Source organism: Heterodontus francisci, chromosome 34 (assembly GCF_036365525.1).
Source record: "Heterodontus francisci isolate sHetFra1 chromosome 34, sHetFra1.hap1, whole genome shotgun sequence".
Taxonomy (NCBI): Eukaryota; Metazoa; Chordata; class Chondrichthyes; order Heterodontiformes; family Heterodontidae; genus Heterodontus; species Heterodontus francisci.
In genome coordinates this window covers 21,214,896-21,224,729 of record NC_090404.1, presented here as the reverse complement: position 1 = coordinate 21,224,729, position 9,834 = coordinate 21,214,896, and the positions used below count along the sequence as shown (strand labels likewise).

Sequence of the window (9,834 nt, the reverse complement as noted above, 5' to 3'; positions counted from 1 at the left end):
TCTCCATTACCAATTCTCAAGACTGACACCCTGGAGGGCCAACACTCACTTTCGTTACTCTTTTCCTATGTAAATACGTCTAGAAACTTTTACTATCTGTCTGTATATTACTAGCTCATTTTCTTTTAATTTGATACTATCCTTAACTTCCTATTCTGATAACTCATGACCTACTACAGCTAAATGTATTTTCTTGTCTTGTCTCCTTGCCTTTTGACATCATGACACTGAGGTAATTCAGTGAGAAGTTTTATTTTTTATTTCTATTATATAATTTAGGAACCAGACCTGCTGAATGACGTTTTCAATGGTGCCAATCCCTCACTGTAGTTCAGCTGGTCAAAACATTCACTGTTATCTTCGACCTGTTAGGTATCTACAGAGGGACATAGATAGGCTGCAGAGCTGGGCTGAGAGATGGCAAATGGAGTTTAATGCGGAAAAGTGTGAGGTGATTCACTTTGGAAGGAGTAACAGGAATGCAGAGTACTGGGCTAATGGGAAGATTCTTGGTAGTGTAGATGAGCAGAGAGACCTTGGTGTCCAGGTACATAAATCCCTGAAAGTTGCCACCCAGGTTAATAGGGCTGTTAAGAAGGCATATGGTGTGTTAGCTTTTATTTGTAGGGGGATCGAGTTTCGGAGCCACGAGGTCATGCTGCAGCTGTACAAAACTCTGGTGCGGCCGCACCTGGAGTATTGCGTGCAGTTCTGGTCACCGCATTATAGGAAGGATGTGGAAGCTTTGGAAAGGGTGCAGAGGAGATTTACTAGGATGCTGCCTGGTATGGAGGGAAGGTCTTACGAGGAAAGGCTGAGGGACTTGAGGTTGTTTTCGTTAGAGAGAAGGAGGAGGAGAGGTGACTTAATAGAGACATATAAGATAATCAGAGGGTTGGATAGGGTGGATAGTGAGAGTCTTTTTCCTCGGATGGTGATGGCAAACACGAGGGGACATAGCTTTAAGTTGAGGGGTGATAGATATAGGACAGATGTTAGAGGTAGTTTCTTGACTCAGAGAGTAGTAGGTGCGTGGAACGCCCTGCCTGCAACAGTAGTAGACGCGCCAACTTTAAGGGCATTTAAGTGGTCATTGGATAGACATATGGATGAAAATGGAATAGTGTAGGTCAGATGGTTTCACAGGTCGGTGCAACATCGAGGGCCGAAGGGCCTGTACTGCGCTGTAATGTTCTAATCTATTCTTGAGTTACATCTGCTGAAAACATTAACTTCTTGTAGCTTCACTTTCTTCACATTGAAAACAAGTGAGAAAATAAGCACAGTTTCAAAGCTAAGGAAATGTCTAGAAGATTGGAAGGAGAGTGTGACTGGATAATTGCTAATGTGAACAACTCTTGTGCATCCATGCGTTCAGTATCTGGAAGAAGCAGGAAGATGAGATCCCAGTGTTTAATTATCCCATCATCTGCAAGAGCCATCACTTTTCAATGTCATGTATCTTTCATTCCCACTCACTGCTTTCCAGGGCAAGATGGATTTCACAAATTCGGTGTGTTTGCATCAAGCATCAAATTTACCTGGGATCTGGGGGAGCAGAGGGAACTGGACGAAAAGCAGTGACAGAAGCAGAAGGAGATCCCACATAAAATTGGCAGAATTTGTTTTCCACGGTACTATTTCACCTCAGTGTGCATTTCATGTTTCTGCCTACAACAGTCGGTGCTGACACTGGTTGAACAAGACTTCTGTATTGTGACTTAATATGCTATTTTTGTGCGAGAAACAAATCTGTGGCCAAAGTGCTTCGAAGTGAAAACAAAAAGGGAAACAGCGTGGATGAGATAACCTGCAGAGGTTGAATGCAGCATCCCTGGTGGTCTTATGGTTATGATTCGATGGTTTTACAGCTGCGGCCTGGGTTCGTTTCACAGCTGGGGAATGAGTATTTCTTGCTGCAATGGGAACATTTACAATCATGACTTACTTGCTGAATGAAAGCAGAAACTGCTTCACACCTCTGCCAGTGTCTGTGGAGTGAGAAACACAATTATACCTCCAGGTTGATGATTGCTCATCAGAGCTGGAGAAGTCAGTGATGTAACAGGTCGGTAACAATTATGGAGACAGAGCTCGGGTAATGAAAGAAAACAAGTGAAGGGCTGTGAAATGTTGCAAGACAGAGTGACACACTGACGACAGAGATGATCTTTGGGTATTGTCACTGGACGAATAACCCAGAGATCCAGGGTATTTCTCTGGTGACAATGGATTCGAATCCCACCACGGCAGAAGGTGGAAGGTGAAATTAATAAATCTAATGTTAAAAAGCTAGTCCAATGATGGCCATGAAACCATTGTCAAACGTCGTTAAAAATCTGTTTCACTAATAACCTTTCTGGAAGGAAATCTACTGTCCTTACCTGGTCTATGACACCAGACCCACAACAATGTGGTTGACTCTTAATGCCCACTCAGATAGCTTAGCAAACGATTTGTATCACACCACACCAACGTCAGTAAGGAATGAAACCTGATGGACTATATGGCAGCAACAACCTAGACACTGGAAACGGCAACGGCAAACCCAAACCTGTTGACCATGCATAATCCTCCTTACTAACATCTGGGAGCTTATACCAAAGTTGGGAGAGCTGTCCCACAGACCAGTCAAGCAGCAGCAGCCTAGCATAGCCATACCCACGGAATCATATATTACACGACAGTGTCCCAGACACTGCCATCACCATCCCAGGTTATGTCCTGCCCCACTGGCAGGATGGACTATGCAGAGGTGGCAGCATCGAGGTATACCATCGAGAGGCAGTTGTTCTGGGAGTCCTCAATATTAATTCCAGACTGCATGAAATTTCATGATATCAGGTCAAACATAGGTAAGGAAACCTCCTGCTGATTATCACCTACCGCCCCCACCCACACCCCACTTCAGCTGATGAATCAGTATTCCTCCATGTTGAACACCACTTGGAGGAAGTAATGAGGGTGGCAAGGGCGCAGAATGTATTCTGGGTGTGGGACTTCAATGCCCATCACCAAGAGTGGCACGATTGCACCATTACTGACCGAGCTGGACGAGTCCTAAAGGACATAGCTGCTAGACTGCGTCTGCAGCAGGTGGTGAGGGAACCAACAAGAGGGGAAAACATACTTGACCTCGTCCTCACCAATCTGCCTATCACAGATGCATTTGTCCACGACAGTATTGGTAGGAGTGACCACTGCATAGTCCTTGTAGAGATGAAGTCCTGTCTTCACATTGAGGATACCTTCCAAAATATTGTGTGGTACTACCACCATGCTAAATGAGATAGACTTTGAACAGATCTAGCAACTCAAAACTGGGCACCCATGAGGCGCTGTGGGCCATCATCAGCAGCAGAATTGTACTCAAGCACAATCTGTAACCTCGTGACCCGGCATATCCCCTACTCTACTATTACCACCAAGCCAGGGGATCAACCCTTGTTCAATGAAGAGTGCAGGAGTGCATGCCAGGAGCAGCACCAGGCATACCTCAAAATGACGTGTCAACCTGGCGAAGCTACAACACAGGACTGCTTGCATGTCAAACTGCATCAGCAACATGCGATAGATAAAGCTAAGTGATCCCACAACCAACGGACCAGATCTAAGCTCTGCAGTCCTGACACATCCAGTCGTGAATGGTAGTGCACAATTAAACCACAAACAGGAGGAGGTGGCTCCGCAAATATCCCCATCCTCAAGCATGGGAGAGCCCAGCACATCTGTGCAGAAAGTAAGGCTGAAGCATTTGCAACAATCTTCAGCCAGAAGTGCCGAGTGGATGATCCAACTCGGCCTCCTCCTGAAATCCCCAGCATCACCAATACCAGTCTTCAGACAATTTGATTCACTCCACATGATATCAAGAAACGACTGAAGGCACTGGATATTGCAAAGGCTATGCGCCCTGACAACATTACGGCAATAGTACTGAAGACTTGTCCTCCAGAACTTGCCGCACCCCTGGCCAAACTGTTCCAGTACAGCTACAACACTGGCATATACCCGGCAATGTGGAAAATTGCCCAGGTATGTCCTGTACATAAAAAGCAGGACAAGTTCAACCCAGCTAATTACCGCCCCATCAGTCTACACTCGATTATCAGTAAAGTGATGGAGGGTGTTGTAGCGTGTGCTAACAAGTGGCACTAGCTCAGCAATAACCTGCTTAGTGATGCTCAGTTTGGGTTCCGCCAGGGCCACTCAGCTCCTGACCTCATTACAGCCTTGGTTCAAACATGGACAAAAGAGCTGAACTCAAGAGGTGAGGTGACAGTGACTGCCCTTGACATCAAGGCAGCATTTGACCGAGTATGGCATCGAGATGCCCTAGCAAAACTGAAGTCAATGGGAATCAGGGGGAAAACTCTCCATTGGTTGGAGTCATTCCAAGCACTAATGAAGATGATTGTTGTTGTTGAAGGTTAATTAGCTCAGCTTCAAGACATCACTGTAAGTGTTCCTTAGAGTAGTGTCCTCAGCCCAACCATCTTCAGCTGATTCCTCAATGACATTCCATCCATCATAAGGTCAATTCAGGATGTTTTCTGATGTTTGCACAATATTCAGTACAATTTGCGACTCCTCAGATACTGAAGCAGCCTGTGTCCAGATGCAGAATGACCTGGATATCTTCCAGGCTTGGGCTGATAAGTGGCAAGTAACATTCACACCACACAAGTGCCAGGCAATGACCATCTCCAACAAGAGAGAATCCAACCATTCCCCTTGACATTAAATGGCATTACCATCGCTGAATTCCCCCACTAGCAACCTGGGGATTACCACTGACCAGAAACTGAATTGGAGTAGCCATATAAATACCGTGGCTACAAGAGCAGGTCAGAGGCTAGGAATACTGTGGGGTGTAACTCAACCTCTGACTGCACAAAGCCTGTCCACCATCTACAAGTCAAGACTGTGATGGAATACTCTCTACGCTCCACTTGCCTGGATGGGTGCAGCTCCAACAGCACTCAAGAAACTCGACACCATCCAGGACAAAGCAGCCTACTCAATTGTCACCCCACGCACAAACATTCATCCCTCCACCACCGACGCACAGTGGCAGTAGGGTGTAACTTGCTGAAACGCAACTACCAGGTGGCGCTATACTAGCACATGTGCAAATGCGGCCTCTTCCACTGGAACCTCACTGTCTGCGAAGTTCAGGCAGCTGCCAGGATTAAAAATGGTGCTGCTCAATTTATCGCAGCAGGTGCAGCAGCTCAGTTCATCACCCCACACTCCGGCCTCTCACTTCCCGGCCTCTCGCTCCTCACCACCCCGCTGTTCGGCCACTCGCTCCCGCGTTCAATCGTTCTTTGTGCACCGCTCGAAGAAGCAAGGTGGGCCGGGAGGGTAACGGGTCAATACAGGAGCAAATGGCTGAGAGGAGCGAAGCGGGCCAAGAGCTAGAGGCTGGTGGAGGGCGGGTAGTGAGCGGTCAGACAGCGTAGTAGAGGAGGAGGTAGTGCGGTAACAGTTGGATGCTTTACCACACATGCGCAAACACCAAGCGCATGCGCGGAGACCGTCCAGACCCAAAGCAATGTGGTTCACTTTTAACTGTCCTCTGAACTGGCCGATCAAGCCACTGACTTTTCAAGGGCAATTAGTGATGGGAAATAATAGCTGGCCTTGCCAGTGGTGCCCACTTCCCATCAAAGAATTTAAAAAAGTTTGAGTCCATTTAGAAATTGCTTTGGATTTTTTTTTTTGCTAGGTTACCTCTGTTCAAATTACCAAATAACTGATGGCCACCCAGGAGAATTGAGTTTCTCAGATGTTCCCTTTTATGTTCGTTTATGGGATGTTATCATCGCTGACCCATCAATAATTGCTCTTGAGAAGGTGGTGGTGAGCCACCTTCTTCGACCACTGCAGTAAATGTGGTGTAGGTACACCCACAGTTTTGTCAGGGAGGGAGTTCCAGGATTGTGACCCAATGACAGTGAAAGAAGGTGATATAGTTCCACGTCAGGATGGTGCATGGTTTGGAGGGGAACTTGCAGGTGGTGGTGTTTCCATGCCCTTGTCCTTCAAGGTGGGAGAGATCAAGGTGCTGTCGAAGAAGTCTTGGCTTTATGGGTGATAATGAAGAGAAAGCGGTGGACTGCAGGAAGATACCAATGGACGAGTGACATGGGCAGAACAGCGGCAATTGGAATTCAAAACGGATAGGTGTGAGGTAATGCCTTTGGGGAAGGCTAATAAGGCAGGGGATTACACAATAGATGGCAGCAATATAGAGGAACAGAGGGACCTTGGAGCGCATGTCCACAGATCCCTGACGGTGGCTGTTGTTGCAGTATGTATTTAAGTGGGTATGTCCATAATTTGCATGCATCATCAGGGAAGATATAATGTCACCTGTCACCTGACACAGTGGTTGTGATTTGCTATTTGACCAAGCAAGATGCACTAGTCAGAGCTCTACAGCAATATTTATAGACTACTGTAATCTTCAAATAAAGAACTCAGAACATAATTTACCAGTCCTACCTGCATGATTGGTGAGTTTGCGGTTTCAGGATAGAGGCAACACAATATGGTCACAGTGAATGATTTGCCGAAGATTTTGAGCTTTTATGGCACATCGGGAGAGCGTCACATTCAGCTTGGCTACAGCAGCATTCCGCGAGCGGCACAGAAACTGTCAACAGAGCTCCGAGAGGTGAAGCAAAATCGGCGGGCAGTTCTCCATTGGGAACAGTAAGCAACTGTACTAAGGGGCCGCTGGTTCGGTGGCAATGGGGTGCAATCAGTTGACTTGGATCGGGCCAGTGCAAGTTAATTCAAAGGCAGGCTTTAAAATAAAATGCTGAAAAATGCCGTTGCAGCCATCATAGCTATTTGAGGCATCATGGTGCCGCTTGTACCAAACCACCGCTTTGTGGACAGTACCTGAAAATCTATGTGAAGGGGAGCAACAGGGCCACAGACCTGCAGTGCTGTTGAGTTCAGAAACAGGTGATGGCAAGTAAAAGTACTGCAGGCAGCCAGACTGGCAGCACATGGAAACCCTCCTGTGGATGAAAGCAGGAAAGATCCTTCCTACCTAGGAAATCATGGACATCCCAGGAATGTCAGCAAGATGTTGTTAAAATTCCCATGTATGAATTGAAAAGCGTGATCCTCTTCCCAAATTCAAACTTTTCAAAGAAATGGTAGAGATATGGTTCCTTGATTTGGCTGCATCAGAAGCAGATAAACTAGCAGTTCAAATTAAGATAGCTATTGGAGTCGAAGGTCTTCAGAGGCTGAATAGCTGAGGCTTATCGGAAGACGATCAGAAAGTCCCTAAGAAAATATAGAGCACTCTAGAGAAAGAAATCCATGTGAAACTCAATTTCAGGAGACATGGGTTGGAATTTCTGTGATATAGACAGCGGTGAAAAGAGAGAATGGAGCAATTTGTCAGTCACTTTCGGGGCAATGGGCAAGGCTTGAGGCTTTTCGAAAGTTGAGTTATCTGAAAGAATTGCTTATTTCCAGCACGAGCGAACTATTTCAATATAGAGCAGGAGATTCTAACTCTATCATTTGGCATAACATGATTTCATACATGTCTGTTTGTGGTAACAGACCACAAACCCCTTGAAATGATATCGTAAACACCATTGGCAAGTGCACTACCTTAGTTACAATGAATGTTGATCAAAATACAAGGATACAATTGTGATGTTCGCTGCAATCAGGCAACTTGATGGTCATGTCAGACACCATGAGCAGGTTGCTGAATCCAACAAAGAATGTAGATTCATTGGATCTGTAAGTCAATTCACTAGATACAGAAGTCAAAGTGTTACAGGTCAATTTCATGAATTTTGGGCGACACAATTGTCAACAATTGCAAGAAGAGACATCCAAAGATCCAGTATTCCAGGCACTATGGAAAACCATAATCGAAGTTGGCCTGGTGCACTACAAGAAGTCTAGGAAACTGTAAGGCCATTTTGGGCCTACTGAGATGAATTAGGAATATCCAAAGGCGTTATATTCAAGGACAGACAGGTTCTAATACCTCAGTCACTCTGACCAGACATTCTGATGTTCTTACACCAGACTGACATTGGCATTGAGCTCACTCGATATCTAGCAATGAAAACTATACTCACCAGGGATCAGCAGTGATATAGTGAAGACTTTGGGAATGTGCAAGGCAGGTCAGGCACACCAGCCAGGTCAGCACAAGGAACTATTGATACCTCATGAGATTCCATCACACCCATGGACCAGAATTACAACAGACTTCTGAGTTGTGACTAAATATGCCATTTTGTACGAGAAACAAATTTGTGGGCAAAGTGACCAGAAGTGAAAAATGGGAAACAGTGTGGATGACCTAACCTACAGGAGCCCTTTGCAATGTCCCTGGTGGCCTAGTGGTTAGGATTCAGCACTCTCACTGCTGCAGCCCGGGTTCGATTCCCGGCCAGGGATTAAGCATTGCGTATTGCTATGGGAACTTACCGCGACCATGAAAATAAAAGCAAAAGACTACAAATGATGGAAATCTGAAATAAAAACAAGAAATGCTGGAGATACTCAGCAGGTCTGGCAGAACGCCGGGTTCTGATAAAGGGTCACAGACCTGAAACGTTAACTCTGCTCCTCTCTCCACACATGTTGCCAGACCTGCTGAGTATTTCTTGTATTTATCTCACGAACATGACTTCTTTGGTGAATGAAAGTTCTGCACGTCTGGCAGTATCTGTGGACTGAGAAAAGCAATTCAAGCTCCAGGTTGGCGATTATTCCTCAGAGATGTGACAGGTCGATTACAAAGACAGAGCTCGGGGAGTGAATGGTTCAAGACACAACAATATACTGACGAAAGGGATGATGGTGCAAGGGAAATGTGGGTGATAATGAGGCAACTTTTTCTGCCTGCTGTTCAAACCGGCACCCCTGATCAACCAATCATAATTGTTCTGTCAAAGAAGCACGCCAGGCGGAATGGCCTCTTCCTGTGCTGTACCTTTCTATAATTGTATGTTTATCAACACCACTGCTGCTGCCTTTGCAGTCATTCTCGGAACATAGGACTTAGGAGTAGAAGTAGGCCATTCGGCCCTTCAAGCCTGCTTCACCATTTGATCATATGATGGCTGATCTGGTGGTGGTCTCAACTCCATTTTCCTGTCTGACACCCATTTCCCTTGTCTATCAAAACTCTATCTAACTCAGCCTTTAATAAATTCAATGACCCAGCCTCCACTGCTTTATGGGGAAGAGAATTAGAGAATTCCACAGACTTTGAGATCAGAAAATCCTCTTCATCTCTATCTGGAAAGGGAGAGATCTAGTCTTAAGCTGTGTCCCCAGTACTAGTCTCCCTACAAGAGGAAGCATCTTCCCGATAACCACTCGATCAAGTCCCCTCGGGATCCTTTAGGTTTCCAGAAGTTCACCTCACATTCTTTAAATTCCAATGAGTATAGGTCCAACCTGTTCAACCTTCCTTCATAAGTTAAGGCCTTCATCCCCCAAATTAGTCGAGTGAACCTTCTCTGAAGTGCTTCGAGTGCAATTATATCTTTCTTCAAATAAGGAAACCAAAAATGTACACAGTATTCCAGATGTGGGTGAGGACTCACCAGAGCCCTATAGAGCTGCAGTAAAACCTCATACTCTAGTTCTGAAGAAGGGTCACTGACCTGAAACGTTAACTCTGCTTCTCTCCGCACAGATGCTACCTGACCTGCTGAGTATTTCCAGCATTTCTTGTTTTTATTTCAGATTTCCAGCATCTGCAGTATTTTGCTTTTATTACCCATTACTCTTGTACTTGATTCCCCTTGCAATAACCCCATTCCTAATCAC

The 9,834-nt window shown here is 45.6% G+C and overlaps 1 non-coding gene across 1 annotated transcript; it reads left to right on the top strand.

Annotated features, from left to right (window-relative positions):
- The first annotated feature begins 8,379 nt into the window (after positions 1-8,379).
- trnae-cuc (transfer RNA glutamic acid (anticodon CUC)) lies at positions 8,380-8,451 on the top strand. Its single transcript has one exon. It is a non-coding gene; the product is annotated as a tRNA-Glu (tRNA).
- The last annotated feature ends 1,383 nt before the right edge of the window (positions 8,452-9,834 follow it).